The sequence below is a fragment of the Podarcis bocagei genome (genome assembly GCF_964188305.1).
Source record: "Podarcis bocagei genome assembly, chromosome: 4".
In the NCBI taxonomy this organism is placed as follows: Eukaryota; Metazoa; Chordata; class Lepidosauria; order Squamata; family Lacertidae; genus Podarcis; species Podarcis bocagei.
Genome location: NC_138128.1, coordinates 54,409,658 through 54,437,267, shown reverse-complemented (window position 1 = coordinate 54,437,267; position 27,610 = coordinate 54,409,658). Strand labels below are relative to the sequence as shown.

Here is a 27,610-nt window from a genome sequence, read left to right as displayed (position 1 = left end):
TGTGCACACAAGGCTTCTCTCAGTCCTGCCTTGAAGGCTGCTCTCAATGAAAGGACTCCTGAGTTTTAGGGATAGTTTGGTAAGAAGCGGCCCTTCGGTGGGTGTAAAAGTCCCCTTGTGCACAGCTCTGTGGGTCACGGCCAAAAATGCCTGTAAAACTAAAAAGCTGCCATGGGCAAAGCTTACCTACGTTTTATGTATGCTTGCAGTTTGAAGATTGCCGTACACTTAAATTGACAGGGTCCAACCTTGTTAATTTTATAAGGTGCGTTGTAATTGGGGCGTGGGCTTGTTCGAAGATGCTTTCCAGCGGCAGGACGACATGGACGTGAAGTCCGCGCGCCGAATCGGTGCCAGGACTTGTTTTTGCTGGATTCCAATTCGCCTGCGTGAGCGAGCACACATGATGGCAATTACGGCTTTGGCACATTTGAAGTCAGCTGCTTGCTGATCTAGAACTTAGATAGGGGCCGGGATCTTTTGGTCCAAGTTGAGAGAGAACATCTTGAATCTGTTTCTGGGCATATGAAAAATTAATTGAATCTCTATGGGCTGAAGTCTTCCCAAATGCTAAACTGTCAGATGGTTTGTGGTCCCCCCTGCATGAAAAAGGGATAACCTGCTCAGACTTTAAAGTCAGAATAATTTTGTCGGCGGGGTTATTGAGAGATCTGTAATGAAAAGTTGCCACAGTAAGGGAGTCTTGAGCTGGAGGGAGTTTGTTTATAGATGACATGTTAACATTACTGGGAGGAGGACTAAGTTTCTTCAGCTTTCTTTCATCTGCTGGGTGCTGAGATGCAAAGATACATTAGAGTACGGTGCTGATGAAGAACGTACAGCAAACATAAACCCCATTACAGTTCTCGTTTGATGTTTCTAAAACCCAGGCTTTGAGATCAACCAAAGAGTTCTGAATAACATCTAAGTGAATGTCAAATATCTCCTAGCAGCCAGTTCAGGGGAATGGTGTGAGAAAGAGCAACAGTTAAAAGCAGAACTTGCAACAGGGCCTACATACGAACATGAGAAGAGTGTACTGGATCAGGCCAATGGCCCATCTACTCCAGCATCCTGTTCTCACAGTGGCCAAATAGGTCCCTGTGGGAAAGCCACATGCAGGATATGAGCACAGGATCCCTCTCTCGTCTGGTGGTTTCTAGCAACTGGTATTCAGAAACTTTGCCGCCTCCAACTGTTGAGGCAGAGAATAACCATCATGGCTAATAGCCATCAATAGCCATTAAGAACCCTCTCCTCCAGCAGTCTGTCCAGGATTGTGGCCTTGAAGTGCGTAAACTGTTCTCAGCAATAACACATGTCACGCAAAAGAATGCAATCAATTTGGCATTGTAAGGCAAAGCAGTCACTGTGAGCCTGGGTTGTGCCACCTGGCACATACTGATCCCAGCCTGCTGCCTTGCTTCCAGCTTCTAACTCAACTGTCAGCTCTCAGCTCTGGGCTTTGTATCTCTAACTACCAGCCCGTTGAGGGGTTGGAGCACCCATTTGACATCTGGCACAGAGCCACTTCCTTTGTTACCTTAATGGCCCCTACTTAGAGGGCCATTACCTCACCAGGAAGCTAGTCTGGCTATTCTAGGAATTTGAATCCTTGCTTAGATTTTAAAACTTGCTGGATTCAGGAATTAGAAGGGTCTTGGAATACAGCCTACTCTCTGCAAAACTCATAACACTATGTTTCCATTAAGATGCAAACTGAACCAAAATTCTCCGCCCCACCCCCATTCCTACAGAGAACTGACAGAGGTCCAACATGCAACAAGAGTTCCTCCCTTTGCCTTAAAAAATAAATAAATCACAGTCTAATTCAAGGTGCCAGTTCATCATTTTCTGTTTTCCATTTTAATCAGTGAACAATATCATTTTATTGAAGATACAGGTTAGGCTCGTTGTTATATATAATCTTGTGTGACATAATTCCAAATGGGAAACAGACAGATACATGGCATAAATATTCGTTAATAAGGTTCAATAGATAGAGTAAGAGAGAGGTGGTGGGGCAGGGCTTGGGACAAACACTGCAGATACCTTATAAGCAACATAACATTAGTAAGAAAACTTTTTGGTGTTTTATTTTTCCTCCTTCATAGATTTCTAACTTGCATGAAGTGGACCAATACTGCCACCTTGTGGTAACAAGTATAAAATGGCTATTTCCTCTAAGGATCAGCTTTACAAAAACCTTTTCTATAGGCGCATCTTGGTTGTATATTTTTGTACCATTTGTATAACGAGTTTGAATTGAAACCATGAAATAATTGTATTGAACTGTCATTATTACAATAATGAGCAATAGAAAGGAAATGTAATCTCCTAGAACTAATTGTGCAAAAGGAAGCTATAGTTTTAATTTTTTGTTTTAAATAGAGGCTAGCTTAGGTTTCCCACTAAAATAAAGTCCTAACATGATTTGCAATCAAAGTAAAAACAATACAAGATCCACATAAACAGAATTAATAGTATATTATTTACTCATTCATTCATTCGTTTGTTTGTTTGTTTATTTAGACTTATAAACCACCTAATTAAAGAGCTGTCCAAGTGGTGCACATAATAAAACTGTAGATAAAACTCTGAACATTTTTCCCCAATATATGCAGTTTTGAAGACATTGTTTGCTTTAGCAAAATTTGGATAGGTGCAAATTTCAAAGGATAGCTGTGTTTTGGTTTGCATATTGTTTTGGAAAGTTCGAATTTGATGGATTTGGCTTCAAACGAGACCTGAATCAAGCGTCTCCCCCATCCCTAGTCTTAGGCAAGATGACTTGTGCAAGACTTCCACAAGGATGATAAATTATGTCTGTTCTGTGATTGCAGTCTCCAAGGTAATCCTCTCCATATGAGGTCATTTATATTTTGAATCTGCCTTCAGCATGCCGCTTTCAGTGCAAACAGACACACTTGTACTGCTTGCACCTCCAGAAACAAATTGGCTAGCTTGTGCTCAGATGAGGAGCAAACGGAAGCAGGGCTGTGGGGAAAGAAATGTCACCCCCCCACACATGGGACCAGCCTCCCACCAAACAAAGGAGCTGCCACACCAGTAGTGACTGTGGATGCATCACAGGTTATGTTTCTGCATAAAGCAGAAACCCAGATTGAATGCAAGAAGACAGAAAGTACAGACTACCATTGGGATGCTGGTGCTATCATGTGGATGCCGTGACAAACATGTGTATGAGCAGCACCAATAAATTGCCATCTAGAAGCACCTTGAAACTGTGCCTAACTAGAGGGGACATTAAATGTGTGGGTGCATTTTTGTCCTGTCTCCCCACCCCCACCCTAAATAACAGCTCAGGTGGGGCATCAGGTCTATGAGAAAGTGGGTCCATTCCCACTCCCAGTGAAAATCACCACCTCCTCCCCACAGCTGCTGTTAAGCCCAGGAGGAAAACTTCCATTGATGCCTCCTAGGGATGAAAGCAGCTTTGGGAGGGGTGGTGAGCATAAAAGCCTGCTGGGTCAGGCCAATGGCATATCTAGTCCAGCATCCTATTCTCACAGTGGCCAACTAGATGCCTGTGGGAAATGGTCAAAAAATTGGTTCATCAGACCAGGAACATTATTGATATATTGGAGTTGTTGCGAATTAGAAACACAAGGGCTGCTTTAATCTTTATTGATGCGGAGAAAGCATTTGACAACATTTCTTGGATGTTTATGAAGAAAAACTTGAAAGGGATGGGAGTGGGACGGGGGTTTGAAAATGGATTAGAAGCAATCTACTCAGAACAAAAAGCTAAACTGATAGTGAACAATGTGGTATCGGAAGAACTCCAAATTGAAAAAGGGACACGACAGGGGTGCCCTTTATCCCCTCTGTTATTTATTTCTGTTCTGGAGGTATTGCTGAATATGATCAGGGAGGACCAGTTGGTGCAGGGTATAGTGGTCGGAGCGAAACAATACAAATTGAAAGCTTTTGCAGATGACCTAGTCATTACAGTACAGGAGCCAGAATCTAGCACAAAAAGAGTTCTTGAACTTATTTTGGAGTTTGGTCGGGTGGCGGGATTCAAGCTAAACAAACAAAAAACTAAGGTTTTGGCCAAAAATTTGACGCCTACAGAGATAGAGGGGTACCAGAAAGAGACAGAGCTAAGTGTGGTTAAAAAAGTGAAATACCTGGGGGTATCTTTGTCCACCAAAAACTTAAATCTATTTAAAGATAATTATGAAAAATGTTGGTCGGAAATCAAAAAAGACTTGGATATTTGGTCAAGATTGAAACTTACCTTGTCAGGTCGAATCGCAGCTATAAAGATGTGTGTTTTGCCAAAAATGTTATTCTTATTTCAAACCCTCCAGGTCGTGGACAGAATGGAATGCTTTGGAAAATGGCAGAAGGATATCTCTAAGTTTGTCTGGCAGGGCAAAAAGCCCCGAATTAAATTCAAAATACTAACTGACTCAAAAGAAAGAGGGGGGTTTGCCCTGCCGGATTTAAGGTTGTACTATGAGGCTGCAGCCTTCTGCTGGCTGAAGGATTGGTTTTTGTTGGAAAACACCGATGTCCTAGATCTGGAAGGGTTTGACAATGTTTATGGTTGGCATGCATACTTGTGGTATGACAAGGCGAAGGTACATAAACTGTTTAAAAACCATATTGTCAGAAAATCAATTTTTGCCGTCTGGATGAAGTACAAGGACTTATTAGAAAGCAAGACCCCGAGGTGGTTATCACCAGTGGAAGCCAAGATTTCTAAAAAAAGGCCCAATATGGAGGCCTACTGGCCAAAATATTGGGAATTGATTGAAAGAGTTGGAGATAATTGGAAGCTCCAAAGCCAGGACAAACTAAAAAATAAGGTGCGAGATTGGTTACATTATGCTCAAATTCAAGAGGTATTTAAAATGGATAAAAAAGTGGGTTTCCAGTTGGAGAAATCGAAACTGGAGACGGAGTTACTAGAACCAAAGACTAAGGTACTTTCGAGGATGTATGACTTGCTGCTTAAATGGAACACACAGGATGAGACAGTTAAATCTGCCATGATAAAATGGGCACAGGATGTAGGACACAACATCATGTCTGAGGACTGGGAAAGGTTATGGAACACCGGTATGAAATTCACGGCATGTAGTGCCTTGAAAGAGAACATTATGAAAATGGTATACCGGTGGTACATGACCCCAGTCAAGTTGGCTAAAATATATCATCTTTCTGATAATAAGTGTTGGAAATGCAAGGAGGCAGAAGGGACATTCTTTCACCTCTGGTGGACCTGCCCGAAAGTAAAGGCCTTTTGGGAAATGATACATAATGAGCTGAAAAAGGTATTTAGATATACCTTTTCTAAGAAACCAGAGGCCTTTCTTCTGGGCATGGTGGACCGGAAGGTGCCAAAGAAGGACAGAACCTTGTTTATGTATGCAACCACAGCAGCTAGGATTCTTATTGCAAAGTTCTGGAAGACACCAGATTTACCCACACTGGAGGACTGGCAGACGCAGCTGATGGACTACATGGAGTTGGCAGAAATGACTGGCAGAATTCGAGATCTGAGCGAAGAAACAATGGAGGAGGACTGGAAAAAATTTAAGGACTATTTGCAAAAATATTATAAGTTGTTTGAATGTTAAGATTGTGCACGATTAAGAAACGTTATGCTTCTGCAATTTATTTAAGGAAATGATAAAGTAAGTATTGATGGAAAAAAACGAGACAAATTAGAAACAAAATATTATGTTTATTAAGAGTGTCAAAACCAAATTACAAATTTTCGAAATTGGTAACATAATAAATTTAAAGGTATAATAAGATGGGAAACAAGATAACAAATTGCTGAACTGGCTAGAATAATGAATGCAATGCTGAGAGGATGTGAGGAGGTCCAAAAGTGAACTGTTGAAGGACGTTATGAAAGTTTCTTAAATTTTTCTTCTTTTTTTATTTTTCTTCATATATAAAAAATGTTTCTTGCATGTTGCTATGTAAACAAATCTGTTAACCTATGGAAAGAAACGCAATAAAAAATTTTATAAAAAAAAAAAATTGGTTCATCAGAATTGCAGGAGTAGGAAAGGGGCAAATCCATGTTCCCGAAGTCCAGTGCCCCTGATTTCCCACTCCAGTTGCTATTGTTTAAGAAAATAAAAACTGGGATGAGTGTTTATTGTGGGACTGATCAGCATCATGCATGCCAGGGTACATGTGTGTGTGTTTGCATCTACATGATATTATCAGCATTGAAAACTGCATTCACACATTTAACATCAAATTTATTTTTGCCCTTACTCTTCTCTAAAGTAAGTGTGAACTGCAGCCATGACTAGTTAAATGGGAGCTGTAACACCTTTGTACCAAAGCTACACACTTGCATGGGGTAATAAAGAATTTATTCTATGAAACATTCAGAACAAACATTCCAGCCAATTCTATGCATGTTTACCTGGGAGGAAACACCATTGTGATCAGTGTGGGACTCATTTCTGGGTATGTGTGCAGGGGATTGTAGTATTGTTGCAGTGGAAACCTAGGCATGTCTACTGAGAAGTAAGCCCTATGAGTACAATGGAACTTGCTCCCAAGTAAGAGTGTGTGGAACCAAAGCCTAAGAGAATAAACAAACAGTTTATGAAGTCAGGCCAGGCTAAATTAATACAGGAGGCAGGAGGCAGAGAAAAGCTTTCAACAATGGGCATGAGTTACAGAGGGCTGTTAATAAGTACACAAGGGCGCCTGTATTTTTCAGCTGTGAAAACGGATATGCAACACAAACTACTTCACGGAAAACAAGACTTCTGTTGAAATTGGGCACATGGAAATAAATCAATAGTACTCATTAAGGCACCACACAAGCACAGCTTTGGCCACTTGTACTGGGAACCTTTAAAAAACTAGAGAGCTGAAAGCCAGTTTGGTGCAGTGGTTAGTGTATGGGAGACCAGGGTTCAAATCCCCCCTTGGCCCTAAAGCTGACTGGGTGACCTTGGACCAGTCACTGCCCTTTGACCTAACCTACCTCACAGGGTTGTTGAGTTAATTAAATGAGGAGAGGAAGAACCATGTACGCCGCCTTCAGTTCCCTGGAGAAAAAGGGGGAATATAAATACAATAAATAAAATAAATAATCCATAGTAATGGTGATTACAGATGGCTGTTTATTGCAGGATTGGCCATCATCATGCATGCCCACCTGTGTGTGTTATTGGCATCAAAATGCCAATCCGCAACCCTCCCATTTAATCCAGATTTACTTTTTCTGGGAGGAATCCAATCACTAAAAACAACCTAATGACACATTTTGTGCTATCTATGGCCTGTTTTCAAATTAAGCCCCACCTGGAAGCACCCAGAAACTGCCCCTTTGCAATATACAGAAAGAATCTTCAAGGTTGAGGAGGCATGAGAATAAATAACCCTTGTGCCCCTTCTTCCATTTCTTCTTATTTTGTCCTTCCTCATACACAGAGACACACAGGATTTCAGCAACATGTGTTAGCACATGGTTTAAGTAACTGCAACTCCCCAATGAAGCTAAATATGTGCATAGAGATTTTCTTCCCTCAAGGTCAGAGTGTTCACTTGTTTAGAGCTCCGATAAGAATCATGGAATGTGATTGTACTTGATCTGCAGCACTCACCTCAGCTGACTCTAGCTAAATGAAGAGATAGGAAAACAGCCTGGAGATCTCTTTTTGCTCCACTCTAATAGCAGGTAGCCATGGTATAATTTGGCGGGCCTGCAGGGAAACTAACTTACTCAGGAGCCATGCCACTAGTATTAATTAGACTACTCTGAAGTAATTTAACTAAGTGGCCACAAGAGTTAGAATTCTATAGGGATCAAATTCCTCAGATTAAAAAAAATAATAAGGCTGCTCTGACTCAAAAAATATCCCTTCTCTTTCACTGTCTCACACCACAGCTAAGAAATATGAATTTGTATACTTCCCCACCACCACCACCACTGTTCTGTCTCGTCTCAGCAAGAACTGTTGACAAAAGAAGTCTAACTTTGTACAGATTGCAACACTTTGCTTAGGGGCAAGGAAGCACCATCTGTTCAAAGGCTGCTCTCGCAAACACATATTTTGAACCCTACATAGGAAAACAACTTGAAGCTAACTCCAAGTGGAGGCAAGGAAAGAGTTAACCTCCCCCCCCCCCAGTTACTGGGCTCCAAATCCAGTTTATTTCTTACAATAATATATTCTTACAGCTGCATATAACATGCAGTGAGCCTCACCTGGATAGACTGTTGCTTACACACACACCACACCCAAGTACATTGTTTTTGTAACCACCCTGCTATGCCATGCCAGACAGTCCAATGGAGGCTGTCTATTAGGGCAAACAGAGAACTGCCCCGCCAACCTCAGCCAGCCCCCACCTGTGTCAGGGACTGGGAAGAGGAGGAATGGTGGAGACCGCCTCCCCAGCCTGACCCTTCCAGAGAAGAAGAAGACAGTTCAGAATTACAACAGGGGTTTGAGGGAGGTCACAGCTCAGAGGAAGATGAGGGGGAAAGCTAGGGAATAATGGGAGAGGAGGAAGAGGAAGCACCTGGAGGGCGACAGCTGATAGACACAGTGTCCTTAGAAAGCATTCCAGACCACCACCACCCGCCTTTCCCAGAACCCGGCAAGCATTGAAAGTAGGAGAGCAAAGAGCTCAAAGGCAGAGGGTACTTCTCAGCACCTGTAGTGATGACGCATGAAGGGAGAGAAGTGGGGTGGAGACTCACTCGGGCCAACATCGTTATTCCAAGAGGCTGCATTCCCAAGCCTCTCTCTGTGACTATTGAATGAAAAGCAGTTGGTAAGAACTTTTCCTTGCCTTATGCATTCCTGGCAATCTGCGGTGGGGGCTGGCTCTTCTGCCGCCAGACAACCTGCCTGCCTTCTTAATTCCAGTGCACAGCACCATGCTTCTGAAAAGCAGCACCTGATTTTGGGTAGATTTTATGCACATTAAAGGATAAGAAACTTTCCTGTATCTTGTATGCCTGCCATGTGTACAAAAACAACCACCACCCTTATTACTGGTGGGAACTTTGGCCAATGCTGTTTCTTCATGCATATCTGGGGGGAGGGGAGATGGATTGAGGGGAGATCTTCTGTGTTTCCTAGATCCTTGAAAAAGCAATTTTTAAAAAGTTCTGAGCCTACCAAAGAAGGATACCTTCCTTTAAAAGGACCGATGTTCATTTCTAGTCAATACCATAAATTATCATGCAAGAACTGGAACGCTTGCATTCTGAGCACAAACACAAATTTCCCCAAACTTTACAATGATCATAATTAGATATCTGGAATTGGGCTGTGAGTGTACAAAGAAGGTACCTGGACTCTGCCGTACATTTATTTTGATTCATTCATTTAATAAAATATTTACTACCAGTTTATGCAATATCAGATGGTGGTGTATAAAAATATAGACAATACAATAGAAAACTTCATAAAAACAAAAAACAAAAAAGATAATTAAAATATGAGTCCACCCTTTGAATTAACACTTCAGGCTCCATCCAAGGCTAATTGGCACAGCCTTCTCCTAGATCCCTGCCTATTGCAAGGTTTCCAAAAGTTGTAGCTGGTGCCCTTTGATACCGGTAGGGTGGAAGGCAGGGAGGTCAACAGTAGGTGGAGCCAGAAACAATGACAGGCAAAGCCCACTAATTCTAGTTTTGCCCCCTCCCCCTCTCTGCAGAGTTCTTCAAGGGCAAAGTTGAGACTAAGGATGAGAAAGCTGACAGCCAGTCACCCCCTGAACTTGTTAAGCAAGAAGGCAAGGGCATAGGGACAACAAATTGAGGTTGCCCTAAAGCAGTGTTTCCCAAACTTTTTTGGGCAAAGGCACACTTGTTTGATGAAAAAAATCTTGAGGCACACCACCATTACAGACCCGTGACGTCAGCGCGCAGCGTCACGCCGGGAGGGACGCACAAAAGTGTAAGTTTCAATTTTTTTCCCTCCCCCTTGCCGGGGAACCTCCAAGCTTTGGGGGTGGGGGGGGAGGAGGCAGCAAAGTGAGGCAGGAAGGAGAGCGCGGCTTGGCTGGGTGAGCTTTGGCAGGGGCAGGGAATGAGAGCCGCGAGGCGAGCGCTGCGGATGGAGGCGCTGCCCGCCGAGCTCGCAGGCAGCCAGGCAGGCAGACGGCGAGAGCCCCGCGCTGGGCGGCCTCTCCTCGCCGCCCCGCCTCTCGCCACCCGACTCGCCCGCCTCCCTCCAGGCAACATCTCGCGGCACACCAGGCAACATCTCGCGGCACACTAGTGTGCCGCGGAACAGTGGTTGGGAAACACTGCCCTAAAGGATCAGCCTCTGCTTGCTCCCAGTCTCTGGTGCTTTGGCTGGGCCACATGATTTTTGATGAAGCCAATCCTCCTCTTTTGCTTACTTCTACAATCCTGGATCTGCCTAGTTTTCATTTTCCTTTTATCGAGCTAGCGCAGTAGCTAATGGTTTGTACCATTAACTCAACATCCTGATCTAATCGATCAAGATTGATTGATTGATTAGTTATCCTGGGAAACATAGAAAATGGGAAACCTAGAAAAGGTCTGGAGCTCCTTAAATTTCCTTTCCAGCCCTCTGCCCTGCACCCACACCCTGCTTCTTTTACTGTAATAAAGGATGTGGTTAAAGCTGCCTGGTTCAGATTTCTGGGGGCATTGCTAAATGAATGCATTTAGAACATAGCTACTGACATTAGCCCCATCAGGATAAAAAGCATGCAGCAATTTATCTGATCTGCCTGGAAGTGTCATTATTTTAAGGGAAACAGCACAAGTTTGCCTGCACCTTCTAAAAACTACAATTAAAAAACATACATGCAAGAGAGTCGCTTTTGCCCAAATCTCAAGGACAAACTCTCAACATGAACAGAATCCTTGAAAGTGAAGTTCTGTAACCATACATGGCAAAACATTGCACTTAGCTGAAATAAAGAAAGAAGAAAAGGCTGGTCTAGAAGGTAAAATATCCACTGAGTTTTATGGAACTCACAATAATATAAGCAGTATCGTCCATCTTCTTACACCCTTATTCCCAGAAGGCCAAGGAGTTTATCATTAAAGGAATCTAACTGTCAACTGAGGGGTTAAAAATATTTCAATGTTCTTATATTCAGGGAGCTATCATAGGAAGCCATGTCTACCCTGGCAAGGATCTTTCATATTACTTGCGACCTGGTCCTTCCAATACAAGATGCCCTTCTGATGTTGTTGGACTCCAACTCCCATCATTCCCAGCCAGTGTGTTCAATGGGCAAGAATGGTGAGAGATGGAGTCCAGCAACATCTGGGCAGCACAGGTTCCCCATCTTGAAAAAGCAGCTCTGCTACTGAGCTACAGTCTCTCCCTTGAAATCATTACAGAAAAATTCTATCAAAATTGACTGACGTCCAAAGAATCATGCAGCCTAGCACAGATGTGGCCTACCAAATGCTGCTGAACTACAACTCCCTTTATCCCTGACCACCAGCCATGCTTGCCTGGGTTGATGGGAGTTGTAGTTCAACAACATCCATGCCTGACCTAGTAGACCTTTTAAGGCCTCTCTTTCTGACAGTCACACTTACACACACACACACACACTTACACACACACACACACACACACACACACACACACACCAGCATCATTCAACAATGCTCCCTGACATTTGAGCCAGCTTTACCAACATCCTTTCTTACAGCAAAAGAAGCACCAATTGTGTGTGTGCAGGGCAGCGAGCTTGGGGGAAACAGAGACGAAATAGGAGAAAACCTCCTGACTACCCAGAAGCCCTTGCACATGCATGAACAGGGTCACTGTATCCTAGCTATTATGAAGATGCAACTTCCATTAACTTCAATGGGGCAATTTCGATTTTAGATTATTATCAGGTATTATACACATTCACCTGTGAATACAGGTATTCCCACATGTTTGTGAAGTGACTCTAACTGTAATTTGTATCTGGTTAACACATGCTAAATAAAAAATTATTACCTACATTAACTAATATATAACTTTTTTGGGGAGGGGAGTTTCCTAAGATGGCAGTTCTAGTGTGAAATAAACTGTTATTTTTCTTTCAGAGATCTTAACATGTAGGACACAGTCCTCCCACCTAGAAACATATTTTGCTCCTTCTGTGTTCCCCATGATTTTTTTTTCTGGTGCCGCCACTGGGCCCTATGCTGATAACAGCCATGGCTGGCTTGGCATAGCTGCTGTTACCTAGGAGCAAGGCAATCTCCAATAACTGACTGCACTGGAAGTAAAAAGTAAAGGTAAAGGTAAAGGTACCCCTGCCCGTAGGGGCCAGTCGTGTCCGACTCTAGGGTTGTGCGCCCATCTCACTTAAGAGGCCGGGGGCCAGTGCTGTCCGGAGACACTTCTGGGTCACGTGGCCAGCGTGACAAAGCTGCTCTGGCAAGCCAGCACCAGCGCAGCACACGGAAATGCCATTTACCTTCCCGCTACCTATTTATCTACTTGCACTTGGGGGTGCTTTCAAACTGCTAGGTGGGCAGGAGCTGGGACCGAAGACGGGAGCTCACCCTGCCGCGGGGATTCGCGGGGAGGTGCAAGTACCTAAATCTCAGTAACTTTATTATGGGATATATTATGGGATATAACATGGGTATAGAAAGGTGAAAAACAGAGATGCCAGTCAAATCCCCAAGGGGAGTGTGTTCCATAACTGAGGAACCACAACACAGACAACCTGCTCCATGTCTCAGCACAGTATAGCTCACCCAACAAAAGCCCATTGCACAGGCAAGCTAGTACAGGTTCTTGGCTCCTATGCTCTCTAGAGATTTATAAATTAGCATTGACACCTTGAATTGAGTTCAGTAGCATACAGGTAAGCAGTTCAGATTCAACATTATGTATTCCAACTAGTTGAACTGGTCTAACGCAGTGGCAGCCACATTCTCCACTAGCTGCAGTTTCCAAACTGTCTCCATGGAAAGCACTACACAGAGTGCATTACAGTAACATGTTACCAAAGTGTGGGTTACCATAGCTGATGTTTCTATCCAATAATGGCAATAGCTGTGGATCAGACAGAGCTGGACCCCTGACATCACTTGGGCTTTGATGGAGAAAGCTGAGTCATGGTGTATTCCCAGACTATTCACCGGTTCTTTCAAGGGGAGTATAACTCCATCCATATACTCAGTTGTTGGACCTGAAAGTTACCAGCCCAAGCACCTCCACCTTGTCCAGATTCAACCTCAATTTATTGACCTGCATCCAGCCAATTACTGTCTTCAGATAATGGTTCTCACCTTATTCTGATGACAAGGAGAAACAGAGCTGCATGTCATCTGTATATTGATGGCACAACACCCCGTACCCTGGATGACCCCTTCCAGCATCGTCAGATGTTAAGGAGTGAGGGGAACGACATGCAGCTTTGCAGAACCCCACACCTTTCAAGCCATGCAGCTGAGCAGAAGTTCCTCAATGCTGCTATCTGGAAATGGTCCTGCGGATTGGCACAGAGCCACCATATCATCCCGCCTCTGACACCGGACCCACAGAGCTGATCCAGGAAGATACCATGGCTGATAGTATCAAAACCCTCAGGTGATCAAGGCAAATCAACAGGATTGTACTCCCTCTATCTTACTCCTGAGAAATCAATAAACCAGGGTAGCCAAGACTTTGTCAGTGCCAAAACTGGGCCTGAGTCCAGATTGAAATGGATCCAGATAATCTGATTCTTACAAGCATATCTACTGCCAGCTTCTCATGAAACTTTCTCTATAATAATAAATAGTTTCCCTGAGGGTTTTTTTGGACTGTTTTTTTTTTTAAAGTTGGGAATTTACGCTCAGTGGACATGTTTTGAGGTTGTGTCTTTTATGTTCTGCAATTTTACCAAGCAGCCTGCCTGTAGAGCGCCTCTAGAAAGGGAAAAGGAGAGACAACTAAAGAAGTCTATGCCAGCTTTTAAAGACAGCCGGCGTGCTGAATAAATCTGCAAAACCTTCTGTGCTGCAGAGCCACGTTAATTAATTGTGTGTAGCTCAGATGTCACTCACTGCTAGCCCATAGGCAAATAAGGGAAATGATTAGTAGTGCTGATACCTAATTGATCTAATCAGCAAGTCTTCACTGTCTCCTGCTGCCTTTAACTGGAATAGTATTAGGACAACTGAGCCTTTTCAATTTCTAAAGAAAGTGTGAATTAACATTTTGGTTAGGGGCCAAACTACACTGCAGTTCTGTGACTTCTCATTTCAACAGGTCTTGTTTTTTTGTTTTTGTCTTAAAGGAAAATTAGCCACGGGAGCTTAAAAGTGTGAAAGGAGGACTAAGTTGAGGGGAAGGCTACTTCCTTTTCTTCAGCTAAAAATCCACACACACACACACACACACACACACACACCGCTTCCTGGATAAGAGGTGAATCTTTTTGAAACAAGTGAGATTTGCTACAAAAAAGTTGCAATTGTTTATTCTCTTGGGATGCAATCCTACATACATTTACCTAGGAGTAGGTTGCACTGAACTCAACAGACCCTACTTTCAAGTAGATGTGCATAGGACTTGGTTGTAACTTCCCACAACAAAAATACTAGCATTTATATTAGTTTGCTTTAAATTGTAATATGCCTATGGTAAAATAAACCTGGGAACACCTTAAAATGGAGGGTTGTTTGGAGTAGCAGAGTGACTCCATTCTGTCCGTATTCTAACTAAATGTCAGTTTGCACAAGGTGGACAGTTGACCCTGGGATTTTTTGATTTTTGTGTATTTTTTTGCAGAGGCATTATTTACCCTAGGCCAGTGTTCTTTCAGCTTCTGCATACTTAGAATTCCAGGAATGGAAGAAGGATTTATCACAGGCTCAGCAGAACACTCCGACCATTTAGTTTTGCAGAGTTAGTCATTAGTATACAAATTCTTACCTGGCTGAATTGTGGGCTCTGGACTGCTTCATTTTATACATGATATTTCTCCTACAAGGAGGCAGTATATCTGTAAGGGGAATAAATGTGTGGAATCATGTACACACTGTCATCTGCAAAATAACAACAACAACAACCACAGCTCCCCACAACCTCGGACAGTCAACCAATCAGCCTTTGGCCTGATTCAGGAGAGAAGGGCTCTTATGTTCTTATACTGTATTCAATAACTCAGCTTTCTGCTACAAGCCCTAAAGAGAATACTGTACAGTGATTGCACTAAGACATCATGCCATTTGCAACATACCATGTAGGCAAGATGAATATGAATCTAGGGGTATTTCACCTACACAGTATCCTGAAGGCATTTGTCTATACTAACTATGGGATTGCAAGTGACTTTGCAACATAAGGGTGGGGTTGCAGGTGGGACTACATGCAGGATGCTGCTGTAGTTCCATTACTATGTGTTGCTCTGTGCAGCATCATTAGCAAAGAAACAGCCAAACTAACTGCCCCAGAGCAACAGCCTCATTTGCAATAATTTTCATAGTTTGCTCTATGGAAGCTTTGCATCGTATGCAATTACTATCCTCTGGCAAACAGGTAGTTGGTGCATAAAAACGTATCTGGAAAAGGTTTTCCCCGTCACAATGGCAACTGGATAAAAGACAGTGGAAGCAATTGGTCCAAATTCCTGCATATCAACCTTCAGCACCTTCCCAGAACCCTTCTACACTCATCATATAATGTTTGCTGCATACTTATAGAATCTGTATGACATATTATATTTATGTCAAATTTGTCAATTCTGGCACAGCCAGTTTTGGCCATGTAAAAGTATCCTGATGACTTCAGTGTACTGCTAAGAGGGCTAAAAGTCAATTGCAGTATATACTTCTGTTGGAATTGTTAGCTTGTGGTTATTAATGTTATTGACACTATACGTACAGGAAACTTTGTGCTGCAGCTGCATTATCATGTGGTTAAATATGGAGGCACTTTGCAATGCCTTAGAGCCTTTTTCCAGGCTTACTAGAAACCTGAAGACAGAGCAAATCATCAAAATCAATAAGGCATTTATTTTAAGAGTGGAGGGTGGGTTTCCCCACCTCCTCCTGGAGGGAAATGCATTTCCTTTAATAGCGTTCATCTTTATGTCACTGTTTTGCTCATAATCAACCCAGGATGGGCGAAGGCATTTTGTATTTATTGTGCAACTGTCTCCTGCCCAGACGTGCGCTGCCAGATGATTCCATTAATAAAGAATGACATCCCCAAGGGTGAGACTCTGAACGCAAATACAGAACCCACAACCCATGCTCTCAGGGAGGGGCCAAAGGAAGCTGAGGGCAGCCACCTGGACTGCTCCTGCAGTTGATCTCCTAGCAGAACTGTTGCTTAGATCTCTCAGTGCAAATGGGGGGGGATGCACTTTAAAATCCAGCTGCATGGCTCCAGATGAGATTTACTGAGATCTCGGCGGCGGCAGCAGCAGCAGCCTGGACTACTAGCTATCTGCCACCCATTTTGTAAATGGCTCTGACCAGAACTGGGAAAATAATGTGAGCATTATGTTAGGGGTGGGGAATGTTTTTCAGCCTGAGGGTTGCATTCCCTTATGGGCAATGTTTGGAGGCCTCTGAATCCAAAAGAACAAGTGTCCTTGGCAGAACAGGGAGTCTGACTCAAAGGTTATGGCAGGGGATGAGAAATTTCCACAGCAAGATAATGCACAGCAACAGCAGGGGAGGAAATACCATGCAGGGGCACCAAGGACACCTTGCATGCCCCCGCCCCCCGCAAATTTGGCAACACCAGTGGTTGTTCAGAATTTGTAATGCATTGCAAGCTGAAGAAAATAGGGATTGGTCCTTTGAAAACCCAAGAGCCGTGCTGTGACAAAATCAGATTTTAACTGTTTTTGGATTGATAACCTTATAAACAAACTCCAGAAAACAAAAGCATTGCACAACAGGGGAAATCAAGTTATAGATAGATTTATATTAATACTTTTAAATTAGCAAAGTATAAAAACCTGACACTATTTTACATGTTCTTTTGCACTCCACATTCCCTCAACCGGTGGGACATTTTAGAGCAGGTTTGGTTTCCTTGGGAACACTGGAAACTGCGATATACAGTTGCTTACAAATAAATATATTGAAAAGGTGAACCACAAGCAGGCACTGCTACTTTGAAAGTGGTATCAGTCAGTCTCCAAATGCAGCCTCTGTTCCCTGATGCCTACCCCTCTAGCCAATCCTGAGAACTGAGAAATTGTTCTCTTTTTTCTAATCCACTTCAAGCAGCTTATTTTAAGCTCTGCTGGAATATTCATTTGTATCCAGAGTACTGGGCAAACTAGTTTAATAGCTTTGTTCAATATATATTTTATTTTTAAAAATAACAATTTTAATTAATTTTTCAGTTTATACATCTCAAAATAAACATTTTACATAATACCATGTGTAACAATGGACTTCCCTCCTTCCCCTTTCATGGTTCATTTTACTTATCTATCATTCCTGCATATTTTACTATAACCAATCTAATCGTTTCTCCATTCTTCAAATATTTGCTATACTGTTGAATTCATTTAAATGCTACCAGCATTTTCAACCGTACAGTTATTTTCTAAATATGCAGCAAAAAAATTCTACTGCTCTTTGATTAAAGATTCTCCTTGCTCTCTTATTCCATAAATTAAACCTGCTGCTTCCACAAATTCTATCATCTTAAGTTGCCAATCTTCCTTACTAGAGATCTTGCTCACTTTCCATCTTTGGGCTATCAAAATTCGAGCCGCTGTGGTTGCGTACATAAATATATTTTTTCCTAACAGCTAGGAACTTCAGACTGAACTATTCCTAACAAAAACATCTCAGGTTTTTTGAGGGGATTGTTGTTTTAAACTTTTTTAAACTCACTGTAGATCAATATTAGTAAGATGTTTATTTTAAGAGTGGGGGAAGAATTCAGATACCTACCACAGTGAAGGTCTGAAGGCACATGGAATATAAAAAGAGGGGGAAGGGTTGTAGCTCAGCAATAGTGTATTAGCTTTGCAAGCAGAGCAGATCCCAAGACTGAAGATCCCAAGTTCAATTCTCAACATCTCCAGATTGGACTGGGAAGGATTTCTGCCTGAAACCCTGGAGAGCTGTTCCCATATTCTGAGAACTCACAATGGATTCAGAAGCTGTGGCATGAGCTATTGTTGCAGAATCCCAGTTCTGCAATTTGAAGGACTGCTGAAAATACCAGATAATTTAAAGTTCTTTCCACTGCTGGCCTTTCCCTTTCCCCATACTTAACATGGGCTGTTGTTCGCTTTTTTATGTTTTCAAAGCTCTGTATGATTCTCTGTTTGGCCATTAATTCATCAAAGAGCTTTTTAAAAGAGAGAGAGTGTGTGTATGTGTAAAACTTATCAAGTCTGGAAAAGGGAAGCTTTCCATTTGTAAGAAAGCTTCTCAAATGGCCCCCCTGTTCTAAAAATGAATACTAGATGACAGTTGAGGTCAGCTATAGGCCAACTACTTGATAGCTCAGATACCTGAGGACTCTTAGGTCTGGGTTTTAGGGCTGGTTGGCTTATTGCACTTAAATATACAGTATCCCGATACAGATTTTAGAGTGGGAGAGTGGATTGCCCCAAAAGGATTAACACCTCCCCCCAATTACTATGTAAAAATCATAAAATAATATGGAGGGGGGGATGCTGTTATGTCACATACATTGAAGCCAACTATCACAATAATGATACTCATCTTCTCAGGTTAGAGAAATTGCACTTTGAATATTTGCTGAAGAAGTATGATCCTATCAAAACAAAAGTACTACCTTGCAGGGAGATGCATAGACCGAACACCACAAATGTGCATTCATTTTGTGAAAAGAGGATTGTACAGCAAAGGCCATTGTGCCTCTTTCACGCACTCCGATACGATCTTCTGTTCTGTCCTGATGCTCCTCCTCTTCTTTTTCTTAACTGTCTAACTAGTATGCCAAAATAAAAATGAGAATAACATTTAACGAAGGTATTTGATGGTGCTGTTTAGAAAATTCAAAATATATTCTAGGCACATATCTTCTAGTCTTTCTTGATGCTAAATCTGGGTAATATTTTTTTTTTGTTCCACCAACATCAAGCCTTGGCTATCAGCCCAGGAACATAGAGAAAGAATTGCTGCAGTGAGTCAGATGCATGGTCTACTGAGTACAGTAACCTTACACCTGTAAACTGAGAGAGAATATTAGCAGAGTTGCCTGAGAAATCCCTCTGGGCAGCACCATCCCCCCACCGCAGGATGACATGACAACAGCAAATGAAGACAATGCTTTCCCCTTCGCTCTCTGGCAGGAGAGATTGCAGTGAAGTCCACTTGGGACACTAGCAGAGAGATTTCCCCTTCTCCACTTCCAGATCTGGAGGACTCCCAGTCAAGGACACGGAGCTCAGGGCATGCAGCTCAGGACTGTCATTCTTCGGACACAAAATCCATTCTTACAAATTTGCAAGCTTACTGCATTTAGCCGAAGCATATTCGTGGCCACTGTCTCTAGACAAATTCATTGCCCAACTTTTCCTTTTGCAGTTCTTCTCTCTCTCCCTGCAGCCCCAATATAAGTAAAGCAACCAGCAGTGCAGTCTCATTCATATTTCTGGTGCAACAACAAAATGTGACACTTAAAAGGAACCGAAAAGGAAATTATCATTACTGGATCTGATTGAGAGACACACATATGAAAGTGGAGAGTGATTCTGTAGTGTATGTGAGTATTACTTCCACCATATGCACATTCTGCACCTTGAAAGTTGTCAAAAAATCCTTTTTTAATATTGGAGAAAGTTAATGTTCTTAAAAAAAAAAAAGCTGCTAATTTGCAATATGGGAAGTTGCCTTACACTGAGTCAGGCCACTAGTTCATCTAGTTTAGTAATCTGGCCACAGCATCTTGGACCTGCTGAAGTTTCTGAAGACTTTCCAAAGACAGCTACACATATAGCATGTAACTAAGGCATATATCACTAGATCAGACATCTCCAGGAAATGCTGCAGCTTGTGCACTTTTAACTGAATTTTATGGTTGGCCAAGAGCAAAATTGTGAAACACCCTGAAACTTAGTGCAATACGGCCTTTTAACCTCAGGCTTTATAACCAATGATAATAAAGCCACAGAGTACAAACTGATCTTTAGTTATGCTTGAGGACAGTTGGTGCAGGATGAGGAGAAGGAGACCATGCTTTGGGATATAATAATTATGTGGCAGCTTTCCAGTGGTTCCACACTAAGGCACTCAGACACTGGAAAAAGCAAGCTTCACATGTTCTGTGTCTCGTTCAGTTTCTTCAAAGCATTGAGCATTTCTCTTTTGACTGCCAGAAACCTGCCCTTGATTTCTCCTAGAGCAAAAAGTGTGGACTGCATCTGGCTAACCTCAGACACAGCCCAATGAAATCAGTGAACTTAATTTAGTCAAGAGTCATGACTAACTTGATTTCAGTGGCCATGTTTGGAATATGACTATGTCAGGTACAGCCCTACAACATTAGGATCTATTTGCTATTTAGTAAAATGCTGACTTGAGGAAACAAGGTTCTTAAAAGGAGTAATTAGTTTTAACAGTTTTTAAACTAATTCACTTAGAAATAACATTATAGTAAAAAGAATTAGAAAAGTACAAGCTACCAAGTGTTTGCAGAAGGTAGAAGCAAGAAGAAGAAGAAGAAGAAGAAGAAGAAGAAGAAGAAGAAGAAGAAGAAGAAGAAGAAGAAGAAGAAGAAGAAGAAGAAGAAGAAGAAGAGGTGGTGGAAGACCGGAGTGCCTGGCGTGCTCTGGTCCATGGGGTCACGAAGAGTCGGACACGACTAAACAACTAAACAACAACAACAAGGAGCCTCAAAGCAGCTAACAATCTCCTTTCCCTTCCTCCCCCACAACAAACACTCTGTGAGGTGAGTAAGACTGAGAGACTTCAGAGAAGTGGAGAAGTGTAACTAGCCCAAGGTCACCCAGCAGCTGCATATGGAGGAGCAGGGATGCGAACCCAGTTCACCAGATTACGAGTCCACTGCTCTTAACCACTACACCACACATACAAAAGAGAAGACTCATATTCCATCCCTAATCTTTGTTTTAATGTTCTACATTTCCAGTTTCCCAGACTCATCATTCCCGTTCATTTCACAGCAATGGTGACTGGCTAGTGTTAACTCCTAACTCTAGTACAGCAATTATCTTAAAACTCTTCCCTGGATCACACACCTCTTTCCCCTAGGTCACAGGTACTATCATCAGGGCCGTCTTAAGAATATCCAGCACCGTGGTGCAAAGCTCCCTCCAGTGCCCCTCCCCCCCACTTCCCAGAGTTGTTGACCTTTTGACCTTTTTTTAGGGAGGATGGTGCTACTAGTGGGGCTGGAGGAGGCAGGCAGTGGCTGGAGGGCAGCTCCTCCGGTGGGGAAGAGGCGGAGGCTGGATGCAGCACCTCCCGGCTCAGCTGGACGCTTCGTGCCGTGGTGGCCATGGCAGACAGAGGCTCCGGGCGCGGTGCTGCTTCGGCGGGGCATGGCGGAGGTGCGCAAGGGTGGCGAGCTGATGCTGGGAGGTGCCCCGCGCCACTAGCCTCTATGGGTATCTGACTATCATTCCTCTGACTATCATTTCCTTTCATGCTCACAGAAAGCCCATTGAAAATGTCAAAATTCTGTTTCTTTGTTCTTTGCTACCTGCAAGGTGTGCTGCTCTCTCTTAACGGGGTTGTGAGTTAGGGATGGTACAGGCTGCAAGTTGTCCCCTTCTTTTCTCCTAAGAGGTGCCTAGAAAGGAAGAGGTCTCAGTTCTGATCACACTAGGTGGATTTAGGCAATGACCACGTATGCAGTACTGGCACCTCTTTTTGGTTGTTAAAAAGTGTAGCACTTACTGTAACAACTTTATGGGGAGTAACGGCACCTATTTTTCTAGGGGGGGGAAGCACTGCTCATGACTGATAACACATGTTTCTGTCTAGCCCTTGTAGAGACAGCAAAGCAATGGAGGAAAATTACCTTCATCATATACCCGCAGGAGCATGTGGGAAACCAATATTCCATGTTGCTGTGCAACCATGTTCTTCTGCTATGCTGACCTAAAAATCTCAGGGAGGAGCAAACAAGTAAGAGTTGCTTTCTGGGAGCTGGTGCATTCAGGTGGTCATGCTAAGCAGTACTCCAGTTTACCATCATGTACACACCAGATCATTAGCCTCAATGCCCAAGCTGCAATACAGCGCTAATAATACCTCACTGCCTTGCAGGACTCATCTATGTAAAACTCATTAAGACTTGAAAAGTGTCATATGCCAAATGTTGCTTATAAGAAAGAAATCATGGTCCTTGAAAAAGGATGAAGTCTAAGGTGGTATTCAACTCAGTTTTGCTCAGAGTAGATCTGTAGAAATTAATTTAATTATGCTCATTAATTTAGTGGATCTGCTCTGAGTAAAACGGAGTTGAATGCCACCTGTAATGTTTACCCTGCTCATGGGACATTAAACATTTCACATCTTTAATATTTTCAACACCCTTCCATAGATTTAATAGTACGATCCCATGCAAATTTACTCCCAAGTAAGTCTCATTGTTTTCAGTGGTGCTTACTCCCAGATATGTGTGTATAGGATTGCAGCCTTAGTCAGAGAGTGGAACATAGATCACATTACAACAACAGATGCACTGAACAGCTGGTGAGGAGGTGGTGTTAAGGCCTACAAATCTCTAGTATAAAATTAAACACAGACAACTACCTTGATTTTAGCAAAGGCGGGAGGGAGGATATCAAGCCTTTTGATAACCTCCCAGGTTCTATGTGGGATTGCAGGCTTGTTGAAGAGAAGATCGGGATGATACAGTAGCTTTTTTGGCTCTCCTTTATTTGGCAATAGCCATGCGCTATTACTGGTCTCCTGGGCAGACTTAGAAATGCTCCTCATCCAAACAGCCATTGACAGTGTGGGGTGAGACAAGGACGAAGCTTAAAAGGGATGCAGGTGCACAGGCCAAAATGGATTAGCCTGGCTGATAACACTGTTCACCCAAAAGGATTTCCCCATGCATTAATATCTCTAAGCCACGGCCCTGCTTTTAGGCTGAGCAAAGTGGGACAAGAAAGGAGAAGAGAAACAACCTGCTCTCAGGGAAAGCAAGGGCAACAGACTTCTGTCTTAGCAGCCTCTCTGCTTTGGAGCTCAGGATGTTGTTTCACTTGCTGTCCCCTTCAATTGCCACCGCTTATGAAAGTCCCTCTGTGCTAACTTTGCACAGGAGGCTGGGGAAAGAGGTGAAGCCAGTTGCACAACATTCTCTTGCCGACTCTTATGCACAAATCAGATGAGACTTGTGTAAAGTGACTTACAGGGTAAGGATTGCCAAGTCATTGATACTTCTTTTTCAAATGCAGCTTTCCCCTTTAAGATACGTCAAGGTGCTGCGGGAAAGAATTAGGGCCCTGCTTATGTATATTTAAAGGGAATATCTAAGTTTGAAACACGTGTCCATTTTCGTAAACAATTATATTACAGGATGAAGGCTTGGTCTGGATGTCACCTTAGGTTTCCTCCAAGCCTGTGGTTTTATATCTGTAAGATGGGATTCTGTAGGGAAGAGGCTGCAAAAGTAGTCATTTTGCTAAGTTGATGGTTCTAACAAGTTCTGCTAAGTATATATTTGCATGAGTAAATAGTAGGCCAAGTACAGGCGTGTTCCTATAGGAATTACTAGTGTGATATGCTTCCAGGAGAAGGGGGCAGGTCTTCCTCCCCTCCCCTAGGTGGAGGCAATGTCATTCTCAGTGGGTGACTAAAAGGTCAAGGGCCAGTCTCATCTTACCTCTTGTGTATCTGGAACTGGGAAACACAGAGGACTTATGCTGAGTCTGAAGACAGGGCTTTGCCCCGCCACTTCAGCACAATGAGGGAGCAAGAGTGTTAATGTTCTGAGCCCTTGAATTTCATGCTCATGTGCAAATAAAGCCATATATCTCAAATACAACTCAGTCTCTAGTGATCTTAATTTCAAGGAAACAAAACAAGAGATATGCACTCGCACCTTCAAATCTCTCACTGTTCAGAGATTGGGAAGCATGCAGTGTTTTTATTCTAGAAAAAAGGTGCCAGTATTCACTATGATGTTGTTATGGTAAGTGCCACACTTTTAACAAGTGCTTTTCTTCGGGGGGGGGGAGGGTGCTGGTACTGTGTACCCTTGAGTACCCCCAGAAAAAAGCACTGAATACATGTAGAAATAGGTAAAGGTAAAGGGACTCCTGACCATTAGGTCCAGTCGTGGCCGACTCTGGGGTTGCGGCGCTCATTTCGCTTTATTGGCCAAGGGAGCCAGCATACAGCTTCCAGGTCATGTGGCCAGCATGACTAAGCCGCTTCTGGCGAAACCAGAGCAGCGATTGGAAATGCCGTTTACCTTCCCGACGGAGCGATACCTATTTATCTTGCACTTTGCCGTGCTTTCGAACTGCTAGGTTGGCAGGAGCAGGGACCGAGCAACGGGAGCTCACCCTGTTGTGGGGATTTAAACTGCCAAAAGGTCGGCAAGTCCTAGGCTCTGTGGTTTAACCCACAGCGCCACCAGTGTCCCATAAAATATGTACAGAAGTCTAAATGTTTCATAAAAAGCAGCAAGGGTGGGCATGTATGCATTGCCAACAAAAGGAAAGATGAAATTCATCACTCTCGGAAGAGAACAGATTTGCATATATTTAGCATAAGGCGGCATGAACTATTGTCAATCACTAGTTTAAGCCTTCCAGAGTTCTTCGCCCCATGCGACTATCACTGCATGAGGGGAAGCATGGCAATACTCTCTGGCTGACCTCACCGCTCCTTCATTATCATTGTCACCTCTCCCAGAGCTCTCTCACTTGTTGGGGGCTGAACCTCTGCAGCAGGGAGCCAGTTCTAGTCCTGAAAGCTTCTTGCATGGTCTAGAACAGTGTTTCCCAACCGGTGTTCCGCGGCACACTAGTGTGCCGCGAGACGTTGCCTGGTGTGCCGTGGGAGGGAGGCGGGCGAGTCGGGCGGCGAGAGGCGGGGCGGCGGCGGCGAGGAGAGGCCGCCCAGCGCGGGGCTCTCGCCGTCTGCCTGCCTGGCTGCCTGCGTGGCGCTGACGTCACGGGGCTGTAACGTGCCCCACATAGGCACACGCGGGGCGGCGAGCGAGCACCCTCCCACATCCCATCGCCGCTCGCTTCGGCCGGCCTACTGGGCTGTCGCAGGCAGAAGGCCTGCGCATGCGCGAGGTTTTCACGCCTTCGGGATTCCCTTCACGCCTTCCTCCTCCCGGGTCCTTGAGAGCGCGGGAAGCAGCAGCGCGAGACCGGCGTTGAGCCTGGTAGGTATTGCGCTTGCCAAGGCAGTCATTTGGGAAATGAAAACTTGCAAAGCAAGCAACCAGTTCAATCTGAAGTACGTGTATGCTTAATATCCTGTATCTGAAACCTGTTCTGCCCCTTCCCCCACACTTGGTGCCATTTTCATCTACGCATGCAGCAGAGTAAGTTGACCCAGAATAGTACCAATTCAGATGGCAGATGGGAGAATGACAGTGCTGAATGCTTTCCCATGTAGAACAGTCCCTGCAAATAAAAACCTAGCATATTTGGAAGAGGGATGCTAGCCTAACCATTACCTTCTATGCTGTTACTATTTTTTTATTTATTTTTTACATAAGTAAAAAGTGACCTTTCCCCATCTGGCATGGTGGTGTGCCTCGAGATTTTTTTCATGAAACAAGTGTGCCTTTGCCCAAAAAAGGTTGGGAAACACTGGTCTAGAACCCTGGAATATTAGGATTCTAAACCGTTTGGGAGCCTACATGTATAGAAAAGCCTTGCTGCAGAAGTTAACTCTCCAGCGCATGGAGGGCTGCGGGAGTGGTGGGGAATCTGTGTCCCTCTAAATATTTGTTGGATTCCAAATCTCATCAGCCCCAGCCAGCATGGCCAGTGGTTAGGGATGATTGGACCTGTAGTCCAACATTTTTTCTCAGCCCTGGGCTAGAGGGAGGCATTAAATAGAAGGATGAGAAAATATGTGTGTTTTGGCTAAGGTATGGTTTTGTGCCTGTGCTTCAAAATAGAATTTAGTGTATTTTTGGCAATAAGGTGTGGATGCTGTTTGAATCATAAGGTGGCTGGCTGCCATGTCACTATATTTGGTTTCAATAAAATTTTATTGGTTTGAGTTTCTGCCCTACATTGAGTATTTGCATCTTTAAGATTTCAGCCATTGCAAAGACATTTGTGTCTCTCCACACTGTGCCCCCCCCCAATCACCAGCAATAGTGGTGGTTTCTCTGCTCTACCTCCTCACTGCCTCACCTCACTCTGAGAAAAGGCCAAGGGGATCCTTCAGAATGAGACCTTCTGGCCAAAGTGGCCAGAAGGATACCAGAGTTGCTCTCCCAGTTTGTCATGGAAGCTAGAAAAGGCTGTTTTAAACATATATGCCAAGTTAATAATATATGCCAAGTTAATAATGAAGTGAGCAGAGGATCTGGGGAACACCAATGTCCTCACCCCTCCTCCATCCTAAGATAACTGTCTCACTCTGCCATATTTTGGACTGGCCCTGTCCAAGGATGATGGGCATTGTAGTCTAGCAACATCTGGAGGGATGTAGGTTCCCCATCTCTGCTTTGTGATTGAGATGCCTTTTTTTTTTTTACTACCACCACAGCATGTAGCTTAGGCAACAGTTCTTCCTGCATACTTAAGCACCAGCTCTTTATTCCTCTCCAGGCTTTTATTATGCATGTTTATCTGCAGACCTCTCTTCCTGTGCCTTTAATCATCCTGCTTCCTAAAACTCTCCGGAGAACAAATAGAGGGGTGTGTGTGTTTATAAGCTGAATAATGGATGAACACCACACTGCATTTACTGTGCTGTGTTTCCAGCTAAAGTACATTATTTCTACATGGCACCATGCTGCAAGACCTATGTTTAAAGCTAATGAGCCATAGATTAGCATCTCGGAAAGTCAATTAACACAACTGTCTCTCTTGCTCTCTCCCCCCTCCCTTCATTAACTCGTATTTATATATTATTAATACAGAAAAATACGTGGGCTCCTTCTGTGGTGCATATAATACCTGTGTTATTGCTGTGGACAAAATAAATCATGTTAATGGCCCTGAATATTAATCCCAGAAGTGTGGCAACTTTGAAATCAAAGAGTTGTATGTTGCTTCTGGTAAGCAATCAAACTGCCACAGTAAACATAGCTGTTGATTTAGTGTAGCTCCACACACTTTGCTTGACTGGGCTTCACATTCCTGCCTTTCTGCTGATCTCATATAATGTAAATGTAATAGTCCCTAACTATACATGTAATGTGATTAGCAAAGGAAAAAACTTAAGAGCCCTGTTGAACAAGCCAAAGGTTCATTGGTTTCCAGCATTCTGGTCTCACAGAGGCCCAGGAGAAGCCTGCATGGAGGACCAAGAACAACAATTTCCTCACTTGTGATTCCCAGCGACTGGTATTCAGAGGCATACTGCCTTCAGTAGTGGGGGTAAAAACACAGCCATCCTGGCTAGTGGCAATTGATAGTCTTTTTCTCCTTGTGTTTGTCTAAGCTTCTTTAAAGACATCCACTTTGGTGGCCATCACAATCTCTTGTGAGGGCAAATTCCCCAGTTTATTTATGCGCTATGTAA

General features: G+C 43.4%; 1 long non-coding RNA gene across 1 annotated transcript in view; it reads left to right on the top strand.

Annotated features, from left to right (window-relative positions):
- The window catches only part of LOC308586450, a 70,460-nt gene extending 68,051 nt beyond the window's left edge, over positions 1-2,409 (top strand). The window contains exon 4 of the long non-coding RNA XR_014007876.1: positions 266-2,409. This is a non-coding gene — a long non-coding RNA (uncharacterized lncRNA). The remainder of the gene's footprint in view (positions 1-265) is intronic.
- Positions 2,410-27,610: the final 25,201 nt, after the last annotated feature.